The following is a 20283-nucleotide window of genomic DNA, read 5'->3' as shown; positions in this document are numbered from 1 at the left end:
TGCTGTTCCTCCTCTCATCCTGGGACGCGGCCGAGCTCTGCAGAGAAGTCTCACGGAGCCCTCTTGAGGCAGTGGAGCATCATTGTCCAGCTCTGCTGGATGAGAGAATCCTGGCTGGAAGGTGCCAGGCTGGAGGCAAAACCCACCGGGCTCCCGGGACTTCTTTGATTTTGGAATCACAGAACATCCTGAGTCAGGAGGGAGCCACAGGGACCCTCCAGCCCTGCACAGACACCCCCAAATCCCACTCTGGGCATCCCTGGAGTGGTGTCCAAACCTTCCTGGAGCTCTGGCAGCCTCAGGGCTGTGCCCATTCCCTGGGGAGCCTGGACAGTGCCCAGCAACCTTTCCCTAAAATCCAACCTGACCCTCCTGTGGGACAGCTCCATCCCATTCCCTGGATCCTGTCAGAGGGAGCAGAGTCAGGAGGAGCTGGGGCTGTACTGCCACAGCCTCGGGTGCTGCTTCCAGACAAAGAGAGCCCTGGCCTCACCCAAGGCCCCTCAGGACCTCAGTCTGTGTTTTTATGGGAATGTGAGATTCCCACCAGTCTGCTCACCTGGCTGCTCCTGGCTAAATGGCACCACCCCCTTTAGAGCACAGAGCTTGGGTGAGTCATGGAGCCATGGAATGGTTTGGGTTGGAAGGGACTTGAAACATCATCATCATCATCTCATTCCTCCTCACCATGGCAGGGACACCTTCCACCATCCCAGGGTGCTCCAAACCTCATCCAGCTTGGCCTTGGGCACTGCCGGGGATCCAGGGGCAGCCACAGCTGCTCTGGGAATCCATGCCAGGGCCTCTCCAGGGGAGAATCTCTCCCTAACACATATTCCAAGCATTGTTCCAAACCCTCCAGGGGATCCTGTCCCGTGACAGCTCAGGGGAAGGTGAGGAGACACCAGAAGTGCTGTGCAGAGCTTTTCTCAGGGCAGCACAGCCCACTGGTGGCAGGAGATCAGGGCAGCTGCTGATGGGAAGTGTTTCCTTGGCATTCCAGGCGTTGGGAGCAGCCAGATCCTGCCCAGGGCATCCTCAGGGTTCAGAGCCAGCTCCATCTGGGGCATGGCTGGGAACTCAGAGTTCCAGGGTGCTGTTCATTAGCAGCAGCTCAGTTGGATTTCAAAGGTCAATTGCCTGCTTTGGAGTTGTCCCTGGCTTTTATTTCTCCCCTCCAGTGCTGTGTTTATTTACTTGTTTTTTATTTATTTATTAATTCATTAATCCATCCATCCCCAGCACAAGGAGCGCTCCCACGGAAGAGGAGAGCCAAGTACAAAGAGAGAAGCAATCCTTGCATTAATCTTCCAGGCCATTTCAGAACATTGGATGAGTTTTGTTCTGCATTCATTGCAGCTGACAGCTCTCCAGAGGATCTGAGAATGTGCCATGGCACTGCAGCACTGAGCAGGGAGCAGGGCACTCCAAAGGCACCACCTTGGGCTGGTGGGCTGGATCCTGGCACAGGGATCCCATCCCAGAACATTCCTAAGTGGAAAACTGATTCCTTTTTGCCCCAGAGTCAGGATCTCTTGAGTGTTCTGAGGAAATAATTGCTGTTCCTACAGCCTGCCTCAAATCCCAGCTTTGGGATTAACCAGGAGAAGGACAGAGCCCCTCATTTTTCCAGGAGAGGTGCTGGTGTGGTCCCTGCAGAGGGAAATGACCCATGAGCCCCCCACTCAGCTTCCCAGAAGAATTCACTGAAGGAGCTGTTGGTGCTTGTAATGACTCCACATAAAAAGCTCCATTTACATCAAATGGCACTAGAAACGTTATTTTATATTCTCTCCTCAGCAGAGAAGTACAAATTAGTATTTGTTCCAAGCTATTGCTGTTCAAAGAGCTTTTAATTGCTTTTCTGATCCCTCATCCATGGCATGTTTCGTTGGGAGCAGCTGCCTTTGGAGCAGGAGCTGACCTTGAGGTGCACCCAGTGGTCCGTGGCTTGTCAGAGTGAGAGGAGTGTTGGTTTTGAGTAGAACATTTCATTATTGTGGAGTAAAAGTCATTCTGTGTGATTGAAGGCAGCGCTCGCTTCAGCAATGACGTCCTGCTTTAGCGTTTGTCAATTTTGGCTTGAAAAATTGGTTTGGCATGGAAAGCTCAGCACTTACTCAGAAAGCAGAGCAGGATTTTTCAGCAGTGTTTGAAGCAAATTGCTGAAATTCCTTTTGAGTTGCGAGTCAATAAAATACTACCCTGAGCTGAGGTTCACGCTTTCAGCTGGCAAAACTTCTTCTCCCTTCCAGATTTTCACAGGATCCAATTTTCAGGACTCGCACACTGGCAGGATTTGAGGAAAAGTGATTCCCCCAGCCCAGGCTGGGATGTGAAAATTCAGCCCAATGTGTGTGTGGCTGTGGTAGGAATGGTGTGAGACTCAGGAGTGCTTTGGGTTTTTTGATTGTTAAAAAGGAATTCTAGGATTTTGTTTTATTTTGTCTGATAGTAGTATAAGTATTTATATGGGTACTAGTTGGTTTAACTGAAAACAAAGCTTTTTTAGCAGCATCTTTAATATTTGCATATTATTTTGTATATTAATATAGATTGAGGCAATTTTATTGCTTGATTTTTTGGTTTCTGGTAAGGTAAATAAACCCCCTTGCCAGTGTCATTTGGGCTGTGCCAGCTGCACTCTGAGCTCTCCCTCTCAAGGTCCCAGCAGTGAGAGGATTCCCCAAGCCTTGGTTGGATCGCTGGAGAACACATCAGTGATGGAAATTCAGCTTTTTCCACAACCTGAATTCTGTCCCCACCTCAGGGAAGGGCTTTTCCTGGGGAACTTTGGGAAGAAAGGGATGTTTTCCATCTTTTGTGCCCCAAGATGTTTTTATTGCACATCCAGGCCCTCTTGCTGTCAGGTCAGCACCAGGTTGGGGGAGCAGAGCCAGCAGCAGCTCCCACGTGGAGATTTCCACCTGGAAGTGTCATTCCCACCTCGAGGGGATCAGGGATCAAGGCAGGGCAGCAGGAATTGCTGGCAGGGAAAATCCAGGTGTCCTGGCTTGCTGCTGGACCGTGGTCATGGATAAACCACAGCCTTCCACACAGAACCTCCTCTCTCCCCCTTTTCTCCAATTTAAGGGCTCCTCCCCTGCTCTGTTTTCCTTCTCTTGGGATATTTTTTTTTACTATATAAGGGAAAGAGATCCCGGAGATCCTTCCCTTCCTGGGCCTTGGAGCAGACAGGAGCAGCACCTCAGCAGGGCAGGGCTGAGGTCATAGCTCCCCCCAGGGCAGAGCCAGAGCAGGGGGGGCTTTGCTTGCTCTGCATGTGCTCATCAGCCACGGGAATATCCCAAAATTCCCCGTGGAACTGCAGGAATGTTTCCCAGTGCTTGCTTCCCCTCACTTGTGCCATCAGTTGTTGTCTCTGGTGAGGGGTTGGGATAGAAGGTGACAGTGACAGGTGACAGTGACAGGTGACAGTGACAGGTGACAGTGACAGGCAGGTGACAGTGACAGCTTTCCCTGCTGCAAACTGGGGGTGTTCTCAGTTCCACAGGACCCCCAGATGTGTTTTTTCCCCATCTGCATCCATCCCCAGTGCCTTGATCCCACACAGCCCCACTGCAGAGCCCCAGGGTGACACTGGGGCTGGCAGCTGCAGCCAGGATTGTTTGAGTTTCAGCTGGCAGGTAAAATAAACCCAGCAGCATCCAGCCCCCAGCAGGAGAGCAGAGTGCTCCTGGCAGCTGCATTCCATTAGGAGTGTGTGGAAATCCCAGCCAGCCCCTGGTGCTGGGACAGGGGCTCTGATGAGCTTCAGGCCAGGCAGAGTTGGCACCGTTTGGCCACTTTGTGCAGAGGGACATGGAGTGACTTCCACACCTCAGAGGGGCTTTTGTGGGGTCTGTTCCTCCAGCCACATCCCTGCTTTCCATCTGGGACTGGCTTTGGGAGAGAAGGGTGAGGGTGGCTTTGAGCAGGAGAGCAAATCTCTGTCCCACAGGTGACAAAGGACAAGTTCCAGGCACAGCTCTGGTGCCAGCTGTGATCAGGGACCCCAGGGATGTCACAGTGCCCCAGCCAGGTCCCTCCAGCAGCTCCCATCCTCACAGGAGCCACCGGGAAAAACAGGGAGAGCAGAGAGGGGATTGTGAAAGGCTGAGGCAGGAAAGCTTTGGCACATTGGGAAGCAAGGAGAGGCTTGGGTTGAGACAGGAGGGATGGAACTGCTGGAACACCATCAGCTGAGGATGATTCTGCATCCATATTGTGTTTCCTGGGGTTTTTTTGTTCCCTGAGACCAGGATTGCAATGTGCTCTGTGCCAGGCAGATGTGTCAGGTGGCATTTTAGGAACTATTTCCTCCTTGGAAGGGTGGTTAAACAATGGAAGGTGGAGTCACCATCCCTGAAAATGCTGGAAACATCAGTGGATGTGGCATTTCATGGTGTGGGTTAGTGGTGTGTTGATGACCTTGAAATTCTTCTCCCATTTTAGTGACTTTGAGTTATTGCAAGGAATGATAAAATTGGGAATGAGAACAGAGCCTTGCACCTCTAAAGCAGAAACTGAGAAAATCCTTGTGAAGGCCTGGAAGGAGCAGCCAGGTGTGGATTAAAGATGCTCAGGGTGGCAATGCAGCCTCTCCCCGTGGGCTCCATCCCCACTGCTGCCATCCCAGCTGTGGATTCTCCTCAGCTTTTAACCAGGGAGATCTCCCAGAGTTATGAATGAAGTGAAAATGTCACCTTGCAAGCTCCTGCTGGGGTTTGTGCTCCAGGGTGGGGATGCTTTTTTAGGAGTGGGGTGGAAAGCTGATGTGAGAGGAGCGAGACTCTTGGAAATGAGGGAGCTTTGGCATCCCTGCTCAGATTCTTCTTCCAGCTCTATTTTTGTTTGCGCTGTCTGGTTTACAGCCCTAAAGACAGCCTGACTCCCAATTTGGGAAAAACACAGAGCACAGCCCTCGGAGCATCAGTGGCAAAGCTTTTTTAGAGCAGGGAGGATGGGCCAGGAGACCACTCGCCCAGGAGTTTTCTCCCTGTCTGGATGAACAGCTCCTCTCTCCCTGTCCTTGTCCTCTCCTTGTGCCACCCAGATCTGAAAGCTGTGACTGTAGTAAAACAGAGAAAACAACACCCAAAAAAAAAGGGGAAAAAAAAATGAGTTAATTTTATATACTCCAGAGGGAATTGGCTTTGCTGCAGACAGATGGATCCTGTAATTCCCTGTCTCTCGACATGACTATACATGGATTGGTTTGTTCCTTGGGGCTGGGGTGGGATGGGAGGCCAGGGGGTGCTGGCAGCTCCCAGAGCTGCACCTGGGGCAGAGCTGGGATCAGGGGCACCAATCCCTCCCTCTCTGCTCCCCAGGCAGGAATTTCCCAGCTCTGAGCCGCCTCAAACCCAATCAATAAACGGGAATAAACGAAACCACCGGGGAGAGAACAGGATATGGGAGAGAAATCAGCATTTTCCTTTCATTCCTGGAGGGTTCAGGGGCAAAGCATCCACCCTGAGGGCATCGTTTGTCCCGGTCGCTGCTGCTGGGAGGACAAAGAGTTGAAAGTCGTTTGTGGAGATGATTTTGGGCCAGAGAGGCAGAGAACAGCGTGGGTTGCTGGGCAATTATCTCCTGCCAGTGACCTGTGTGTGCTGCAGAGCCCTCCCTGGTGCTGGGAGCTGCCAGGAGCACAGATCAGCAGCTCAGGAGGCTCTGGAGCAGCTCCTGATGTGCTGCTGGTGCTGCTGCCAGGTGCCAGTGCTGGGTGTGCCAGGGGGCTGAGCTGCAGGGTGGGCACAGCCAGAAATCCCAGAAATCCCAGTTTGTGCCTCTGGAGCCATCAGAGCCAGGGGTGATGCAGGGAACTGTGACGGTGTTCACAGGGATCTGAGGATGAGGGAAGAGATGAGGATCTGACTTTCTGACTATTATTTTATGATATATATTACATTAAAACGATACTAAAAGAATAGAAGAAAGGATTTCATCAGAAGGCTGGCTAAGAATAGAACAGCAAAGAATGAAAACAAAGGTTTGTGGCTCGGACTCCCTGTCCAAGCCAGCCAACTGTGATTGGCCATTAATTGGAAACACCTTACATGGGCTAATCACAGATGCACCTGTTGCATCCCACAGCAGCAGATAATCATTGTTTGCATTTTGTTCCTGAGGCCTCACAGCTTCTCAGGAGGAAAAATCCTAAGGAAAGGATTTTCCATAAAAGATGTCTGTGACAGGGAACAACTCAGAACCCCCAAAAACATTTCTGAAGGATACCTAAAGGCTGTTCCCATTTCTCTGCTTGGCTGTGTCCCCCCTTTCCAGGCTGGAACGATGGGATTTTCATCCCCGCCAGGCTCCCAGCACACACAGCCACTCCAGGGCAGCAGGAATCACTCCCTGGCTGCAGGGTTTGATGGTTGGGGGATGTTCCTCAGCTCATTCCCTTCCCAGAACAGTTTTTTTTCCTGCTCCTGAGGCTGAGCTGAACCTGGAGAGGGTGATGGACAGGCAGGCTCAGGCTCCAGACAGGTAATGAGGGAAGGAAACCATGCAGTGCATGTTTCCCACCCGACTTGCACAAGTCCTTTTGTGTTTGAGAAATTATTTTAAAGCTGTGGATTTCCTCCCACTCCTTCTTTTTTTTTTTTTTTTTTCCCCTCCTTCTTGCTCGTCAGGGTGTAACAGCAGAGGGTTTCATCCATATTTGATTTTTTAACTCTGACAGGAAACCTGAGTGCTGGATTTATGGCTGCAGCTGTCACTCCTCTGCAAACAGGCAGGGAAATGAAGGTTAACAAGTTTGGGCTCAGGGGAAAGCTTGTAAAACAGCCCTGCAGAAGACTTTGTGTCATCACAGCCGCCTGAAGAGCAGATCCTTGCTGAGGTTCTCCAGCCCAGGGTTATTTATCATCATCTGCACTGAATATTTTTCTAATTGTAGCTCTTAGCTGGAAACTCTCGAAACTCCAAATTGAATTCTTTTCCCTTGTTTGATAGGGAGGGGAAATGCAGCCTGGGGAGCCTGGGGGATTGGTTTGATGGTTAAAAAAATCCGAGTGGCACTGGGCAGGCTTGCAGCAGCCATATGCTCAAATCCCAGGGGTGAGCACTCACCAGGAGGCACAGGATGCTCCAGAACATTTCTGGTGTGTTCTCCAGATGTCCCCATTCCTGTGGCTGAAGGCAGGGATGCTCTGCTTGTCCCCCAGGCTGCCCAGTGTCCCCTGCCATGCTGGCACTGTCCCTTTGGGTGGCTGAAGTGTGAAGTCCTGGCTGGGTGATTTTAAGGGAGGTTTGCTGAAAGGAGACAAAATAGCTCCTGACTTTTGTTTAAATGAGGAATTTGGCCTGGAAAGTATCAAATCTACTGGGGAATGGTGTGCTTGGAGTAGAAGGACTTGTTAGAACATGTGGCTGTGTGGCTTTGGAGTCACTGCACTCTGCTTTGGGCTCTGTGTGGCTCCAGGGAGTTTTGTCAGCAGGATGTGAAATTTTTGCCATGTCCATGGACTTTTCTGTGCCACAGCCTGGAGAGGAGGAGGCTGAGGGGAAACTCCTCTGGATCTGCAGCTCCCGGGACCAGGGAACAGCTGGAGCTGTGCCAGAGAGGGTCAGGCTGGAATTTAGAAAAAGGTTCTTCTCCAGAGGGTGCTGGCACTGCTCAGGCTGCCCTGGGAATGGGCACAGTCCCAAGGCTGCCACTGCTCCAGGAGTGTCTGGACACCATTCCAGAGATGCCCAGGAAGGGGGTGTTGGGGTGTCTGTGCAGGGCTGGATGGTTCCTGTGGGTCCTTTCCAACCAGGACATCCCATAATTCCATAATTCTGTTTTGGGTGCCAAACTGGAGCCTGTTCCCTGCAGCTCAGGGGCAGCAGGGCCCCAGTTCCTTCCTCACTCTCCCAAACTTCTGCCCTGCACCCCAAGGATGCCTTTAGGGTTTTTTTAGCATCTCCATGGAAATCACTGTGGGGCTGTGGAGTGCAGGGCTTGGATTTGGAAAGGAGCTCAAGGGATGCTCCAGTGGGGTCAGGTTTTGGGCCAGGAATGGTCCAACCAGAAAAGTTGGGAGAGGAGGCACTGGGAGCTCTCAAAGGCAGAGCTGCAACAATTTCCTGCCACGTGAGCTCAGGATGAGGCTTTGATGCTGACACAAACTTTATCTGGAGATGGTTTGGAGGGAGACAGGCTCAGCTCTGACTCTCCCACAGAAATCTGCATGAACTCCTCACCTGAGAGGAAGCTGCAAAGCTGCTTTTTGATGTGCCAGCCACTGCTGCACCTTGTTAACACATCTGTCTCTCAGCGTGCCCTCTCTTAAAGCCTTTAAACGCTGATGGATTAATTTGCTTTTGATGTCTGGGCTAATGAAGTGCTGGGTCTCCTCTGTTTCATTTTCTAGCTGGGTGGATTGAGGCTCAGGAGCAGCCAGGACTGGAGCTGGGGCTTCTTTGGAGCTGACTGAGGGACAGGTTAATTCAGGGCTGGCTCAGGATGCTTCCCTGGCTCTGCACAACCACCTGAGGCAACTCCTGGCTGGGGCTGAGCTCCAATAAAAGCCACCATTAGGCAGGCAAGGAGGAAATTCCGTGCTGTGCTCAGCTGTGCAGAGGTCAGGGTGCTTCAGCAGCGCCAGCAGCCCGTGGTCACCAAGGCAATGCCAGCTCATTGCCATGGAAACTCTCGCCACCTCCTCCAGCCTGGCTTGCAGCAAATTATTGCTGGAGATCCGCTGTGGATGCCACAAATAAAATCATCTGGCAGCTTTCAGCATGGCCTGCCTGCTCTGGGAGCCCACCAGGAGGATTTCCAGCAGGAAAGGAGTTTTTGGGAGCTTGGGGTTTGCACAGGGTTGGTTGGTGGTGGAGCTTTAGGAGTTTATGAAGGCCACCAGGCAGGAGCTGCAATCTGAATTCTCTCACTCCCACTCTCAAATTCAACCTGGTGTTGCCTGTTCCATCCCTGCCTGGAGGATTTGGATTGGTTTGGTTCTTTCCTGGGGGCAGGAGGTGGATCCAGGCCCTGGAGCAGCTGTGGGTTTGGGCTGAGCAGGGGTTTGGAGCAGCTCTGGTTCTGGGTCTGCTCCTTCATGCTTCACTTCTGCCACTCAGAGCCACAGCAGGGCTGGGAAAAAAAACAGGAAAAAACCACTTGATTGGGGCATGGAAGAGAGAAAGTTACAAAAGAAATAATGCCAGAATGGTTTGGGTTGAAGGAGCCTTGAAAGGGATCTTGTTCCATGGGCAGGGACCTCCCACCACCCCAGGCTGCTCCAGGCCTTGGACACTGCCAGGGATGGGGAATCCACTGAAATCCTGCTTTGTTTGTTTGTCAGAGCTGTCCCTGCTGCCATCTCCTCCCCAGCTGGATGTGGGACGTGCAGGGGGTTGAATCCAGTGAAATCCTGGTTTATTTATTTGTCAGAGCTGTCCCTGCTGCCATCTCCTCCCCAGCTGGATGTGGGACGTGCAGGGGCTGGCAGAGCCTGGCAGGGTGATTGCAGAGGTGTTGTTATTGCTGCTGTAATTAGTGGTAGGTAATTAGTGCTCCTTAACAGCCCCCTTTGCCCAGCTCACCAAGGCTGAACTAACGACCCCCAAAACCCAAACTCACCCACTCCTGCCTGGGGAGAGCCTCAGGTGTTCACCAAGCCCACAGTAATAGTGAACTGCAATAATTTTAATTAGTGCTGCTGTTATTAGGGCTAATCCAGCTGAATTTCATTATTTTAGCAGTGATTTGATGTCATTATATCAAATTAGAACCACTGATTTTTTATTTTTTCCTGTATCATTTCATTCCCATAACAATAAAACCACACTGAAAATCAGGGCAGGCTTGGGGGTGAGGCATCATTCCTGCAAAAGGAATCAGAAATATCCCATGGAAAGTCAAAAATCCCATGGAAAGTCAAAAATCCAGTGGAAAGTCACCTCCTCAGTTTGAAGTCCTGTTTTCCAGACCTTTTTGTTCTTTTCCCAATGTTAGGAATAAATATGATAAGAGAATCACAATGCAAAGTCAGCACAGTGATTTCTGTGAGTATTGGTGGTGGTTTCATAGAATTTCATTTCATTGGAGGTTTCTTTTTGTCAGGAAGGTGAAAATGTGGGAGCTCTGGGCCATCTCCAGACTCTGAAATTCTGCCAGGTGCAAACCCTGGGCCTGGATAAAATTATGGGATACAAACAGAGGATGAGGAGCAAGACTCACTGAGCTCTCCTGCTGCTTTTTGCTCCCACTTGGAAATTCCAGGATTTCACTCAGTGCAGATCCAGATGATCCCAGTGTGCTGAAGGGCAGCTCTGCCTTGGAATTCCTCTGGTATCCTTGGAATTCCTCCCTGACCTCTGGAGTCCTTCCCTGCCTCAGCAGAACAAGCTCCTCTCATCTCAGCGAGCAGGAGGGATGTTGGTGCTTGTTGCTTTTTTAATTCTTGATTATTATTTTATTTTATATTTTAAATTTTTATTTTCTAATATTTATTTTATTTTATTTATATTTTGTTGTTGTCATTTTCTAATGTTTATTTTTAAATTCCTCAGGCACAAGTGGTCTGCAGATTCTCCTGAGGGCTCTGCTCCCTGCTGGAGCTGTGCCAGGGAGGTTTAGTTTGGATTTTAGGGAAAAGTTCTTCCCTGGAGGGTGTCTGGAACAGCTCCCCAGGGAATGGCACAGCTCCAGAGCATGGGGACAGCACTCCCAGGGATGCACAGGGTGGGATTTTTGCAGGGCAGGATCTGGATTCTGATCCTGGTGTGTCCCTCCCAGCTCAGGGCATTCCATGATTCCAGAATTCCCGAGCTGAAAGGGAGCAGGAGCTTCAGGAGAACCCCTGGTTCCCAGTGCCAGCTGCACGTGCTGGAGGCTGCTGGCAAACACAGCCCCTGCTTTTGTACCTTTTTGTCTTTCTGCTTTCCCTTTCTGATCCCGGTGGATGGGCTTTAATTGCTGCTTTAGTCTGGTGCTGGTGGCTGAAAGGAGAGATCAATAATTCACGGGGAGCTCCAAGGTTCCCATCTGCCTGCCTTGGCTCAGGGCTGCAGCACCCTGGGCTCTCACTGCTTTGTGTTTTCCCAGACAAAAAGCAGCTCAGGATGATTGCTGGGGTTGCTGTGGGTTTGCTGCAGGGGAGGAAAGGTGGATTTCCCCTGGATTTGTTCTTCTGGCTCTGTGTTTGGTGTGAGCAGGGAGGAGCTGCTGCCTGGGTTCCAGATGTGGGTTTGCAGACGATAGTTTCTGTGCTGTTAAACATTGGGATCTTCAGCAGTTTGGGAGCATTTCTCTCTTTGGGAAGCTGTGTCAAACTTGGGGCAGTCCAGTCCAGAGAGATAAAAGGGTTGGAGGTTTCTCCAGCTGTGCTGTCCCCACTGGATGTCCCTGAACTTCATCAGCCTGTGGAAAATGTGAGTTACCCCCTCTAGGAATGTCCTGGATCCTGAGATCCCAAAGGATCTTCTTGATCCAGTGCCACAAAAATCACAATAAATAGAGCTCAACTCAGCTGGTCCATGCCCAGGCTCTAAGGCAGGATCAAGTGTTGCCATGTCAGGGTGCTCAGAGGTTTCCTGGCACTGAGAAGGTGAACAGCCCTGGTTAATTGGGATCAGCTGGAATTGGGATTGTTCAGCCTGGAAAAGAGGATTTGGGGTCAGTGAATTGTGGCTTTTCAGTGCCTGAAGGGAATCTGCAAGAAAGGTGGAGAGAGATCATCTAAAAGGGCCTGGAGTGCCAGGACAGGGGGAATGACTCCAAACTGACTGTGGGCAGGGACAGATGGAATATTGGGAAGGAATTCCTCCCTGTGAGGTGGGGAGCTGTGTCAATTCCCAGAGAAACTGTGGATTCCTGGAAGTGTCCAAGGCCAGATTGGACAGGGCTTGGACAGCCTGGGACAGTGGGAGGTGTCCCTGCCCAGGACAAGGGTGGCACTGGATGGGCTTTGAGGTCCCTTCAACCCAAACCATTCTGGGATTCAGTTCCCCAAACAAAAACCCCTAAAGAGCTCCCTGTGCCCAAACCAGACACAAACCCAGATTTTCTCCTGCTGTCCTCCAACATTTCCATTTCCTCCTCCTATTCCAAGACCCTTGAACCTTTTAAAACCTCTCCCAACCTTCTCCCATCTCCTCACATCCCACTTGGGCACTCAGAGGTCGGCTCCAGCGGCTGGCTCATGATTTTTTTCAAGAATTACCCTCTCCTTGAACTCATTTCCCCATCCAGCCTCTCCAGCTCCTCTCCTGGGCTGCACAGATGACTAAGACAAGGTTTTTTTTTTTTGAAACACAGACTAAACACATGCCCACCTTCCCTTCCTCCCCAGCACAGCCCCTGCTGTGCTCCCCTGACGCGTTTCATCTCCCGATGCCCGCGCATCACCAAAGTGCATTTTTCAAAGGGACTCTCCATAAAGCTCTATTAGCAGGGGATGAGTAATGGCTTGACAAACCAGATTTAAGTGGCCCCTTCTGAATCATCTTGGCAGTAATAGGGGGAGTGTGTCCATTTTTTGATTAAATATTTCCAGTGCCATTAACTCGGCCGGAGTAAACAACTTCTATTGGGTTTGCCTGCTAATGACAACCCAAAGGTCTTTGATCCCGGGGTTGCAGAGAGCCAGGAGCTGGATAAAGATCATGGAGTCGTTGCTAAAGTGTCATCAAAGAGCTGGGAAATGGTTCTTTGCTCTCTCTGTGTGCGTGTCCTGCCACCTTCAGTGCATGTGGTGCCACCTGTGATGCTCTTGGGCAGCTGCGGGATGTGGCTGGAGGGTTTCCTCAAGAAAAATCCATAATTAACCTTCATTTCTTGTGCAGATTCCTTCAGGCTGAGTCTCTGTTGTTCCTTTTTTGCCTGCAAGGGGCTGTAGCAAATTCCATGGGTTTTGTGTGTATCCCAGTCTTAAATATTCCAACTCTTCATATCCCAGGACTCAGTTCACACCTAAAAGGAAAAGGGTAGAGCCTCGTTCTTCTTTCAAATTAATGAGATTTGAGATATCTTCAGCCTAAATATAAAGGTGTAATTATTCATATATGTTTTAAAGGACCATAAATCAGTAGGAATGCTGCATTATATTTTAAAAATTAATTCTTTGTGGTTAACCAGCCAAACAAAGCTGATTTCAGGCATCGTGCTGATGATTTTGGGGTCATTAATTATTGACTTCAGCACCGAGCATGGTCAAAAACAGCTTTGCAGTGGGCAGGAACCGTGTGGATAAAATTCTTTGTGTGAATGTAATTTTTTTTTATGGTGAGGGAGAAGCCAAATTTCTTGGATGAGAGTCAGGCCAGGCCCTGCTCTGAGCTGTCCTGGCCAGCAGATCCACTGGTGCTGCTCAGCATATGGATGGGAATGATTCAGGCTGGATGAATTCCCTGGATTTTGGCCAGAGGCTTTTAAAGGAGCCAAGGCCATGCAGGGTGGGATGGCAGCAGGGAGAAACCTGCTCCCATTTCCAGGGAAAAGGCTCCAGTGACGGGTTCTGGGATGTTGGGAAGGGGCCACAGCATCTCCTGGGATGCTCCTGAGGGTGATCCCTGCACCCAGCACAGCAGACATTTCCCATTTTCCCTCTTTTTCCTGACCGTGGCACCAGTGTGCAGAGTCCAGTTCTCCCAGCTGCTCCTGGGGCTTTGCTGGAGCCATTCCCTGCTTATTTGGAGAGCTGGCTCCTTCCTGCTGTGACTTCTCATTTAATAACTGAACCTGAGCACTGCTGGCCTGCTTTGGGGCATTGTTTTAAAGGGTTTGGGTGGGTTTTTCTCATTTTAAGGCTTATTTTTGAGCCATCTGTCAGTCCAAGTGATCCTCCACCCAGATATAACCCAGCTGATTGCCCTGCTTTCCCAAACTGTTCTGCTGATAACATTTCAGATTGCCCTGGTCCCGTCCTCCAGAGGCTGGAGCAGGCAGCACTTGATCTAATCCTGCTTGGCATTTATGTCACTGGAAATGAAATTGCATTTTGCTGAATGAAACTGAGAAATGGGAAAGTAATACTGCAAATATGTTCTGCCACGTGGGATCTCCTGCCAGGGAAGCTTCTGGGGGAAGTTGATTATCCCAGAGAACAAACTCTGCTCTGTCCGTGGCTCTTCTTGCAGGACAGGGACATGTGGCATCCAGGGATTCTTCTGCAGAGAAAACACTCCCAGCCTGGAGACAGAGAGCCCTGGGATGGGTTGGGTTGGGAAAAACCTTAAAGCTCATCCTTTAAGTGCCACCTTCCACCATCCCAGGCTGCTCCAAGCCCTGTCCAGCCTGGCCTTGGACACTCCCAGCTTCTCTGGGAATCTGTTCCAGGGCCTCACAGGGAACAATTCCTTCCCAATATCCCAACCTGAACTGGAGGGACTGGCACAAAAATCTAGGGGGGTGCCTGAATTTGGAATCTGGTCACTGAACTCTGCTGGGTTTGGGGTTTTGGTGCTTCCTCCACCCCCCAATGTCCCTTTGGCAGCTCCAGGAAGGAGCAGAGTTTTGCATCTGGGAATGGAATCGTTAACCATGGAGCAGAGAGTTAAAAGGAACTCTGCAGAGCATTAGGAGATCAAGCAGGTCAATTGAAAGGAGGAAAAATTACCATCAGTTATCTTCAATTAAATTGTTATCGCTCCACATGAAGGATCCCATTTAGAGGGAGGCATAAAACCTGAGAGTGGAGGTGACTGAGGGAATAAATTCCCCACTTTTCATTCCAAACCCAGAGAGGGAACATCCATCAGCAGGCACAAGGAGGAGATCTCTTTTTCCTTCTGTTTCCAGCCTACTTTGAAGCAGAGCCCCTTTGGAAATCTCTCAGTGACACTTTTTTATTTTTTTTTTTTCAGTGGAAAGCACAAACTCCTTAAAGCCATGACTTTTAGGAGAGGCTTTAATAACAGAGAACCCCTTCTTGAGTAGGACTTGTGCTTCTGAGAGGTTGTGGTTGTGTCTGGCTGTTAAATTTGGGGCAGTGGCACCCCAAAATAGCAAAATATCTCCGTTTGTAAGGCTGGGATATCCTGGTTCAAGTCCCTGATCCCTTTCCAAGGCCAGAGAGCAGAAATAACTTTGAACTGTGCTCATGAGCCTGGGAAAACACCACCCAAACCCTTTTTTTTTAGGCAGTTTTATCACATAAAGGAAGGCAATTCCTGTGGTCTAGATGGACTAAACCAGTTTGAAGTTGATTTTCAGACATGAAGAGTCCAATCTTGTAGTAAATAAACTTCGTCCAAATGGTTTACACAGGAGATATTTTCAGATGCAGGAGTTGAAAAGCCACTTGTGTTATTCCTGGGGTTGATTTTGATTTTTTTAAAGGCAGGGAAAGCAGAGGAGGAAGCAGCCAGGTCTGCAATTGCTTGGGGGGTTCTGCCTATTTGCTTTGCTGGCTTGTTTACTTACCTCAGAAATATCAGAATTGCTCAGTTTGATCTTTGACAAGCAAAGAAGGAGAGAAAAATAAAGGTCAAAACGGAGCCTTCATCTTCTCTGGGGTGTCACTTACATCCCCTGACAGCTCTGCTTCCTCTGCCTCCTGGAACTCCCTGGAAAAGGAGATTTTAGCCCAGGCTGCTCCAGAGGCAGGGGAATGACACAGCTGGAAATAAAACCCAGCAGAGTGAGGAGAGCAGGGCAGCCTGTCCCTGCTGCGTGTAACTGAGCACTGGGAGATGTCACACGTCCCTCCTCCCCTCTTTCTTCTCCTGGGGATGCTCAGATTCCTCCCTCTCAGGGTGGGGAAGCCTGGCACAGATTCCCAGAGAAGCTGTGGCTCCCTGGAAGTGTCCCAGGCCAGGCTGGGGCCCCCTGGGATGGTGGAAAGTGCCCCTAGATGGGACTGGATGCTCCATAAATTCCCCGAGTTCCTTCTCTGCATTCTCTGTTGGTTTTAATTCCCTGACATGGGGCTGCAGACAGGTGAACTCTGTGGCAGTGGAAAACCTGGTAATTGGAGAATTATAATTGCCCAAAAATGAGGCGAGGGGAGGAAGCAGGAGTGCCCCGGAGCCAGGCAGGGATTGACAGATCATTATTGTGCCTGGTCAGAGCCTCTGTGGGCTGAATGCAACATCCAAAGCAGAAAAGCCAACATAAACAAGCGCTGCAAGTCCCATTGACAGCTTTAGGCTCGGGACTAAGAGAAAAAAACAACCCAAGTGCAAAGGATGTTTATGAGACTCAGTGTTCTGGGTTTGTTTACTGCTCCTCGGGGCTCTGCCACTCTCAGATCTCCCAGCTCAGGAAAAGTTGGGCTGCTTTGGAGGGGGATTTCTGAAGGAAAAAAACATTTTTAACTCTGGAAACTTCCCTGGTCATTCAGCAGGGAGGAGGTGGTGTGGAAGAGACCTTTTCTCCTCTGTGAGGGATGCAGGTGTGATTATTTCTGGGTTTCAGAGCAGAAAGGTGTTCAGTTGTCCTGCTGAGACCGAGCCTAAATTATGTAAAATAGCAGCTGGTGGATGCAGCAATCAAAGGAGATGAGGGAGAAGGTGGGCGAGAGGAAAAGGAGGCACAAAGAGATCCCGGTCCTTGGAGAACTGCAGGAATTCAGGTGCACAAAGACAATCTGAGGCTGCAAATTCCACCCTTCATTGTCTGCTTGGAGGAGCCATCGATAATTGGACCGTGATGGGTTTCTCTTTTTTCTCTTTTATTGCATTCCGTGGTTCCTGGAAGGCTCTGGGGTCCTTGCTAAAACCACAAGTGGCAGATTCTCAGCTCCCGAGGTTTTCAGACCAAAATTATTTAGGAAAGGATTTTTTTTTTGGTCTGTTTATCTGAACTTGGAATGAACTGTTTGAGGTTTGTCCCTAATAAAAGCATAGTTTAGAATCGCTGGAATATTCTGCAGCATAAAAATGGCCTTAAAAATGGGCAGAGAGGGGGTGTGTTTTGCCTGCAGTCAGGGCTTGCTTTTATTTAAACTCAAGGATGCTGAAACCTCCCAAACTGATCCCACACAGTTCCTGCCCTTCCCTTGAATAGTGGGAAATTTAACCCTGCAGCCCAAGGACAATTTAAATCTGAAATTGTAAAGTTTAGACTGAAATCTGAACTTTCTTGAGCGTTCCCTGGGATCTGCCAGTGGGACTTGGGGTTAAACCATTCTGTGCTGGTTTTTGGTGACAGTTTCGAGCATGACCATTCCCATTCCAGCCTGGGGGATCCTCATGCCAGCATTGCCAGTCTTCTCCCACTTTCTGAGGATTCCTGAGCATTCTGGATCCTCCTGCAATTCCACATGGTCACCTTTTGGCCCTGGAATCCTGGACTGATGTAAAGGTCAATAATTGCATCAGCAGCAGATGAGGAGATCCCCAAAGCTCCTGCGGGGTCGTGCTCACCCTCTTTGTGTTTGGAAAAGGAATTTTTTCCTGGTGCAGCTTGGAGCCCAATGGAGGGCAGGTATTTACCCTGCCAGAATTGTTGAGGCTTCGAAAAAAATTGGCAAAAAGCAAAAATCTCCACTTTAGACCAACTCTCCTGGAAGTGCCTCATTTTGCTGCCAAGCTTTGTTACACATCCCAATCCGAGCTGCATCTCATGACAGAACCACTGCTGGAGCCAAAAGTCTGAAGTTTCCAGCTCTGAGCAGGTCACAACGAGACATTGCAGCAATTTGAAAGTGTTGTTGCAATTTCATTTTCTCCCAGCCAGAAAGTTGGACGAAAATAATCCTCGCCATGAAAAGCTTTGGTTTCAGCAAATCAACGATTTGTTTCACCCGGAGAAAAAGACTCCTGGAAAAATTCCTGCTCTGGGACTGCCTTTAATTCGGACAAAATCAACAGTGGCTCCTAGTGGCTGACTGCGGGGGAATGGCCAAATCCATCTTGAGCGTCCCTTCCTTGACCCTCCTCGTGGATCCGTGCTTGTCAGCGAGCGGGAAATTTGCGCTGTGAGCAATAAACCATTTCAGAAGGCATAAAAATATCCCCGTTTCCCCGGCTCCCGTTGGTGTCAGGGGAAGATAATTACACTGGAAGGCTGGAGCAGTGGATGTTTGGCTCATCTGCTCCTCAGCATCCTCTCCAACAATCCCCAAGCTCCCAGCAGCGCTTGGCCGCCGTTCAGGGCCATCCGTCCTTGTCGGTGCCCGGCGGGTCCTGCCCGGTGTCCCGGCAGGATCCCGCTCCAACATCCCTGCTCACAGCTGGCCCTGTCATCACATTAGCGCTGCCTGCCTCCAAACAGCATCCCAAAAGGATAATGAAGATCCCTGAGGTGAGGTTTTGCAGTGTCAGCCGTCTGTCAACCTTTCCCAGGCGTCCTGCCGCGCTCCAATCTGCTGGATCAGCTCCTGGGCGCAGCTGCTGACGTTCCAGGCCACCTCCTTGTCCTCTCCTGTCCCCGTCCCTCGTGGCCTCTCTCCCCTCCCTGACAGATCGCTGCAGATTTTCTCCCACACTTCAATAGGAGGCAAAAGTCACGGAGCTGGAGACAAAGCAAAAAAGGGGCACAAATCGTCAAAGGGAATTGGGAAATGAATTCAGGATTGGCTCAGTGCTCCACAGGAGGATCTTGGGTTTGCCTAAGGGAACTTGGGATTTTAGAGAGTTACAATGTCCAGATTCCTTTTATTTGCCTTATGGTGTTTAGGTTGTTCAGCTTTTCATACTCTGACATTTTTGGTGATGACTCTGAGATTGTCTTATCGTGATGCACTTGATGATCTTTGAGGTCTTTTCCAACCTTAGCCATTCTGTGCTTCTATATCCGCATCATTCCAGGATTGGGGATTTGAAGCGACCACCAGAAAGCCCAATTTTCATGATAAAATTGTGACTCTTGGCAGCAGCAAGGGGGATTTGGAGAACCCCACACTACATTTGCCTTCAGTGGGTGAGGCTGCTGCTCCGTGGGAGAGGATGAGGTTCTGGGAATGGCAGTGGGCAGGTTTTCCATGTTTCCCAGGAAAAAGTGCTGGGGAACAGCAGGGAAAACAGAACGACCCCAGCAAGCTGTCAGGAATGGTGGTGGCTTCTTCTCCCAGATAATCAGCAACAGGATGAGAGGAAATGATGAGGCCTCAAGCTGTGCCAGGGGAGGTTCAGGTTGGACATCAGGAGGAATTTTTTCATGGAAAGGGTGGTCAGGCTTTGGAACTGCCCCAGCCTGGTCAGGAACTGGAACTGGAGGTGGCACTCAGTGCTCTGGGCTGGGGACAAGGTGGGGATCAGGCCCAGCCTGGACTGGATGGTCCTGGAGGTCTCTTCCCACCTCAGAGATCCTGGGATTCTGTGTGATTCCTTGCTGACAGTTGTCATTCACTTCCCAGCCTCAGCCTGCCACCCACACCCTGCTCCAGCAGCTGTGCCTGCAGGGACACCAGACCTTAATGAGTTCTTTTGCTCCTTGTCAAGAATTCCCTCTCCAGCTCTGCCTGGGGGGACCCTGAACGTGCCAGGTCCTGACAGAGAGCTCGGGAACGCTGCCAGCACCTGTGGCTTGGAGCAGGACAGCCTGGGAGCCTGCAGGGCTGTTTTGGGATCAGTCTCTGTGGAGAGCTGGTCAAATTCCATCCCAGAGCAGCCCTGAGCCTCTGATGAGGTTGGGGTTTTTTTGCCTCTCCCCAGGTGTGAGTTGGAAACTGGGTGGAAATACTAATTTTGTGTAGTGGCTTTGATTTGATAATTTTATATTTTTAAAATTTGGATTTAATTTTTAATTTTTTCATTCCAAACCATGACACCTGGTAGTTTTGGCAAGGAATAGGATGGATGAACTCTGCCTGATGTGAGGGAACCGGGCCCTGCAAATTTCCCAGTCCTTCCCTTCCTGGTATCCCATAGCAATCCGAGTTTATGGATTAGAACCTGGAGCTCTGAGTGCTCTTCCCCTGGATAAATGGTTGAGCAGCAGACAGACGATTGCAGGGAGTAATTTAGCAGTGAATGATGGCTCATTAGCAGCCCACGGACTGGAGGGGATGTGTGGGCTCTTCCCAAATCCCAGTTAACTCTTTCACCCTCTCCTTCCACTGCCAGGGGTTGGATTTGCTGAGTGTGGATGTGTTACAGAGCCTCAAGTAGTGCAACAGCATCCCCCAAACCTGCCGATTTTTACCCCCCTAACGAGGAATGGGGAATAAAGGAAATTATTATCAGTCCAGGAGATGAGTCAGATATGAAAATCACACTTTTTCCCAGACAATGTTATTACTCTGAGGAAAAGGAAATGAAAAAGACTCATTTTGTCTCACAAAGGAGCAGGCCTGGAACTCGAAATGCTCATTGCAGAGCCAGGTGCTGTTGGAAGGAGCAGCTCCAGGGAGGGAGCAGATCAATCCCACCTTTTCCCATTGTTTAGGGAGCCTGGGTGCT

The 20283-nt window shown here is 50.1% G+C and overlaps 1 protein-coding gene across 1 annotated transcript in view; it reads left to right on the top strand.

Moving 5' to 3' along the window:
* Positions 1-20283, top strand: part of CACNA1H (calcium voltage-gated channel subunit alpha1 H) — a 149519-nt gene that overhangs the window by 81295 nt on the left and 47941 nt on the right. The window lies entirely within an intron of this gene.

Source organism: Ammospiza caudacuta, chromosome 17 (assembly GCF_027887145.1).
Source record: "Ammospiza caudacuta isolate bAmmCau1 chromosome 17, bAmmCau1.pri, whole genome shotgun sequence".
NCBI classification, from domain to species: Eukaryota; Metazoa; Chordata; class Aves; order Passeriformes; family Passerellidae; genus Ammospiza; species Ammospiza caudacuta.
The sequence above is the reverse complement of the archived record's forward strand: the minus strand, read 5'-3'. Positions and strand labels throughout refer to the sequence as shown.